The following is a 5,983-nucleotide window of genomic DNA, read 5'->3' as shown; positions in this document are numbered from 1 at the left end:
AGAGAGAAAGAGTAAGGGTGAGAACAGAAGCCCTAGGGGCAGCACAGAGCCTCCACGGAACCAGGGCTCTGCACTAGACTCTTCCTTGTGATCCTCGTGAAATCCTCATGAGGATTCTAGGCCTTTCATCCTGGGGCTGTAAGCTTTTTTTGTCCTTCAGCTTCCTCAATTGTAAAATGAAGATAATAACAATAACTCACCTTGTATGATTGTTGTGAGGCTAAGGAAGAATTAGTAAAGATTAGATTTATCTTCAAGTATCAGAAAACCTGTAGTCACAGTGGGTTAAATCTGATGCTTCTGCCCAGAGGCCCCTGATCTAGGGCTGGTGAGTCGGCTCTGCTCAGTGAGATCCTCAGAGACCTGGCTGCCTTCCTCATCATTAAATGGTCATTCTCTTGTTGTCATGGTAAGATGGCTCTCCATCATGAAATCCATGCTCCAAGTAGGAGTGAGGAAAAAGGATGACAAAGAGCCAAAGAGTAACTCTGCACTGTCTTCTTGAGGAAATTTCCAGAAAGCTGCCATAGGACACTTCTGCTAACACCCCATTGACAGGAACTTACATGAGTGACTTCACCCAGCCAGAGAGGAGGCCAGAAAATGAAGGTGTTATTTTGTCCATCTGTGAACCAGCTAAAATGCTTTTCCTTTAGATGAAGGCAAGAATGGGTATTGGATAAACAGCTAGTTGGCTGAGGCTCATGCCTGCTATTTAATCCTTGGTACACAAGAGCATGCAAAAAATGTCCTTTATCCTTGTTATTATTATTATCCATCCACATATCCTTTGCTCATATGGAGACCAGCGTGGCTTCCTCAGGAGAAGGGCTCTAGGCTCTGCGGTCCCTGGGCCTTTATTGTTCTGCTTCACTATCCTCATGTTTGTGGGGCTCAGAGTGTTCTCCTGGGCATCTTTCCAAAGGCCTCACCCAGGTGTTTTAAAACTATCTGAAGAAGACCAATAAAATTACTGATGAATTATGTTATTTCTGTAAATGAGAACATACACTCTTTAGAATGATGTTTTGGGATGGAAATGTCTGTGGTCTTCATGGTTTGAAATAGAGTCTGATCTCCTAATTGAATGAAAAGGTCAAGATACAGTTTAAAAAAATACCTGATAGAAATATATTTTATCTGAATAAATTACATATGGAAAGAAGAGAAAAAGTTGGTAGAATTAGATGGAAAGCTGCATAAATGAGAAAGTGAAAATGTAGGTATGAACACGGGGTTTTCCTCTTGAGTTAATTTAACTCAAGTAAGATGTTAAATTAAATGTGATGTCATCAAATTAGGAGTGTGGGTATGTTTTGAATCAGAAACTTCAAAGTGAATATGAAACTTCAGAGCCAGGTGAAGAGGATTTTTCAAGTTCACTGTATGCCATATGGTCAGAACCAGGGTAAGTGGGGGAGGCACTGAGGGCACAAAATTGAAGATGACGTCACTGTCAGGGTTGTACAAGCACCCGGAACACCTCATTCACTGCACTCTAGTCCTCGCCTGCACTCCATGTGTAGCTTATCAAGGAATGGTGTTTTGAAAGGTTATTTTTTCATTTTTTTTAAGAGGCGGTCATAACTTTACAGATTTTGCATTGAAAAATTCAAAATGTGTAAATGCTTCTGGAATATACTGATTTATATTTAAAGAAACCATAAAAGGAGACTCACCAGAAACAATCTCAACAAATGGGAAAATTCAGTTAATACTATTGAAATGTACTAAAGTGATTCCAGGAAACATAGTTTGTATAATACAATAAACCTCTCTGATGCTGTCAGGTAAGAAAACTGGCTGCTGCTTACTTTAAGTGGTGTAATAATTAACAATTTTCAACTACTTCTCTTTTCATGAATTCATGACAATAAAAAATTAATATATCAACTAATAAACTAATATATCTTCTTTTTCAATGTTTCTTAAAGTGATTTTTGTTCTGTTTTTTAAAGAGACTTTTTGTTCATAAGTCAAACAACAATCCACCCAAAGGGGACTAATGGTCTGTTAGCATATAGGGCAAACAATGAATTCAGTCTGGCAGCAACTGTCATTTCTAAAATGCAAAGCAGATAAAATTCTCAGGAGGTCCAAGCAAAAAGCTCTACCATGCAGATGACCACAGAAATGTAACATTTGATAGTTTTACTGGTGATGTCAATGGGACTCCAGTTGTTCTCGAACTCGACTACCCGACTCTCATTTTAGGCTTTGTATGTTGCAATTTTGCTAACAACACAAACATGATTCAAATTCTTGAAGTGCTAGTTACAGTCAAGAGCATATTCTACAATGAACTCATCTGGAATTTTACATCCAATGTAGTCTGATCTATATCCAACAATTCTGGCCTATATCCAACTTGACATGTTGACCTTCTTTGGATTATACTCCTTGTTTTTCCAGTGTCATTTATGTCTTTTGTAATCACGACATTCTTTCCAGTTAAAGTTGTAAAATCATCTCCATATATGACTTTTATGTCCTCAATTGACTGGTCATTACAATAGCTCTTTGGTCTGATAAAATCTGCAGTCATGGAATGGAAATATCACTTTCTCTGTTGAGTGCTTTGTTATAATCCAGCAAATTGGCAAAGATTTTATGGCTCCACTGGAGCATGCAGTGGTCTGGAATGTGACTGCCTTCCATCTCCTTCACAGAATTTCAAGGGCAAACCATTTTGTCCTGTCCATGATTAGTCCATAGGGAATAAACACTTTTTCTAAACCCTCACTGTAATGACTGGATATGCAAAATAAATCTAGGTCATACCCTGGTTCAACCTCAAAAATCATGACACAGGGCTGTGGGCCACCATGATGAAACTGGCTGAGGAAGGAGTGCATAAAAGGTTATGTTTAATTAGATGTTTGAAATTCTTATGTTATCAACAGTGGTTGGATAACCAGACCATCTTATAGCAGCTCATGTAGCCCCTTCAATAAATTGTCTGGTGGAAAGAACACTGTACTTGAACACAGCATGGCCAAATTGTCAAGCTACTGAGTTACGTATGGCCTTTCTTAATTACTCCTACAAACTGCAGTGATTGTCCATTATTCAAGCAGAGTACTTTCCTCAGCATTAAGCTCTAACATGGCTGCCCTGATGCTAAGCTAATACTTGTGGTGTTCTATTACTATGATCATGCCACTTTATTTCTCAGAGCTTGCCTCCTCATATGTAGAATAGAGGAAGTGGTCCCTCTCTTCCAGGCCAGACCTGCTGTGAGTGTACCATGTGAAAATGGTGCCTAGGACCCAGAAGAGCTCCAGAACTCACGGTTAAATTTACGTTTATTATTGGCTTCTGGTCTCAAAGCAGTAATCACTCCCAGGACTTAACATCTACCACTCGGTGAGATGGGATCTTCTACCTCTCAGATATTTGAAACTCAAGGGCTCCTTTCCCCTATTTAATAAAAGAAAATTCTGAGCCTTGGTGGTTTAAGATATTACCCAACAGGAGGCCGGACATCTGATTACGCTGGTAAACATATCTTGTGTTTGGTTGCAAGGCTGTAACATATCTTTGAGTTTTTAATGTGTCCAAAGTCATATCAAGGAGATTTATGAGACAAGCTGTTGATGTTTTAATCTATTTGCAGAAAATCATGTTCGTATAACTTCGTATAATGTATGCTATACGAAGTTATTACGTGACTTATTACTAATAATTAATAAATACATAAGGTCATGAATGAAAAAACACTTTCCAAATTAAAGTGCATTCACATTTATCATATAAAATAAATTTTACTTCTTGCATTGCAATACAGCGTGAAAGGTATGAAGATAAAGTTAGTTTAGAGTAAACCTGGATATTCCCATTGGTCATATTACACATATAATCATCATCTTGTGTGTCTCATGATGAAAAACAAATGTTAAAATGTTCTGTCAGTGGTTGTAGAATAGGGAGCTGGAAGAGACATTGTGCAGTTTAGTTACTAATTTTACCTTATTTTCTCAGCTGTGTTTTTGTGGTATTTCAAAGACATTGAATAAGCAAAGTTGAATTCCTACTGGAAAACTTTCAAGCCCATCTCTTCCACCTCACACAAGCAATTTTTATTTTTGTTCACATACAGTTCATCTGCATAAAATTTAATTTAAGCAGATTTTTTTACTTTTGGAGGAAAATAAAATAATATAAAAGTACACAAATACCCAATAGGTCAACCTGCTTATTTAACAAAAAACGAAGTGCTAAGAAGTGAAAAATTTGCTGAAAAAGACAGAGCGAATTTTACAATGGGGACTTAAACATTTTTCTAAAACTCCATTGAATCTGCTTTCAATAAAAAAAAAAAAAATAGGTTCAATAACAGAAAACTCATTTTTCATTGTTTTTTTCTTTTCTCTTTTATTTGCCATGCCTATATCAAAACTAGGCCATTATTATTAGGAAAAAAATGGCTTTCTTTTGAAAAGTATTCCATTTTATCCCTGTAGTTTCAGGTAAAGGAAAGCTTATTTATTCTGTTTGATCTATGGCCACATAAATTTCAGAAAACATTCAGAGGCTACATGATGTAATAGGAAGAATGGGGGCTTTGGCATGCACAGACCTGAATGAATACTGACTCCCTAACTTCCCAGCTTGGCCACCTGGGTTGCTAATTAAACTTTTCCAGAATCATTTTCTTTATGTGAAAAATGAGAAGAAAAATACCTATCTAGATACACAGAAGCGACATCAGTAGCATGGCCGAATAGGAAGCCCTGACTCTCCCTCCACCCACAGATACACCAAATAAACATTTATTCAAGGATCACTTCCCTCAGAGAAAGTCAGAGACCAGTTCTACCCATTGGCAATTGAGGAAACATCCACATCAAACAGGCAGGAAAAGATAAGGCACCGACCCCACCCAGGACACTGCACTGTAAAATCAGAAACAGAATTCCCAATGCCCAGCTTCTCCCTATAGAAAGGAGAATTTAGAACTCACATACAGCACCCAAACATTAAAGTTCCCCATGGTTTGGCTCTTTATTCATCAACTCTGTGAGCTGAGGGGATCAGACCACTCGTACACAGCACACAAAAATGTGGCAGCTTTACACAGACGCTCAGGTGTTTCCAGGGGCTTCATCCCCAGAAACAGTGCAAAGAGGGGGCTTATACAATGCAGTTCCCTGATTCTCCTTAAAAGGGATTTATGACAGACTCTTCCAGTGATGATTTGGCAGTGTGGCTTCCAATTAATTTTCATCAGGGAGTTAAAGAGGCAGACAAATATTGACCTGCTTCCAGCCTGAGAAGCAGATTGGACTTCTCAAGGCTTTTCCCCAGTGATAACTCCAGGTCTAGTAATCTCTCCTGGAAGGAGTTTGTCTACACATTATGCATCCCAGTTTTTATAGCTTCCACCCAAGGATGCATCCTAAACCTTCTAGCTCTGGGAGCAGAGGGTACTAAGTATATGTGAGTCTATCTAGACCACTGAAAAAAAGTGGCAGTTTTATGTGAGTCAGTAAGCACCTCCAGGGGATTCATCCCCCAGGAGCAGTGCAGAAAAGAGACTTTAAAAACACTGCTCCTCATTTCTCTCCACAAAGGGACGATGCCATACCTTGTGTGCTCCAGCATTTATAGTTACCTCCCAAAGGACTCTATCCTTAACTTCTTATCTAAGGGAACAGAAGGCACCAGGCATATGTGAGTCTCCCTACATCACAGAACAAAGAGGTGGTCTTTAATGGCATTCAAACACTTTTCAGTGATATATCCCCTTAGAGAAGTACAGAAAAGTGGCAGGAACATAAAATTTTCATGTTGTCTGTGGAAGCGGATTATAGCACAGACTACCAGTGGCTACTTGATGACCTGGCTTCTAACAAACTTGCATTGAGCAGCTAACAGGGCAAACAAACAATAGCCCTCTGGCAGTGAGGGCTGTGTCTCAGCACTTCATGAGCCTTCCTTCCAGTTCACCCCAGTAATAAACCCAAGCCTACCCATTCTTTCA

General features: G+C 38.9%; 1 pseudogene; it reads right to left on the bottom strand.

Moving 5' to 3' along the window:
* Positions 1–2,210: 2,210 nt before the first annotated feature.
* LOC103583083 lies at positions 2,211–2,855 on the bottom strand (annotated as a pseudogene).
* Positions 2,856–5,983: the final 3,128 nt, after the last annotated feature.

The sequence above is a fragment of the Galeopterus variegatus genome, unplaced genomic scaffold (genome assembly GCF_000696425.1).
Source record: "Galeopterus variegatus unplaced genomic scaffold, G_variegatus-3.0.2 Scaffold19547, whole genome shotgun sequence".
NCBI classification, from domain to species: Eukaryota; Metazoa; Chordata; class Mammalia; order Dermoptera; family Cynocephalidae; genus Galeopterus; species Galeopterus variegatus.
This window is presented reverse-complemented; position numbering and strand designations above follow the sequence as displayed.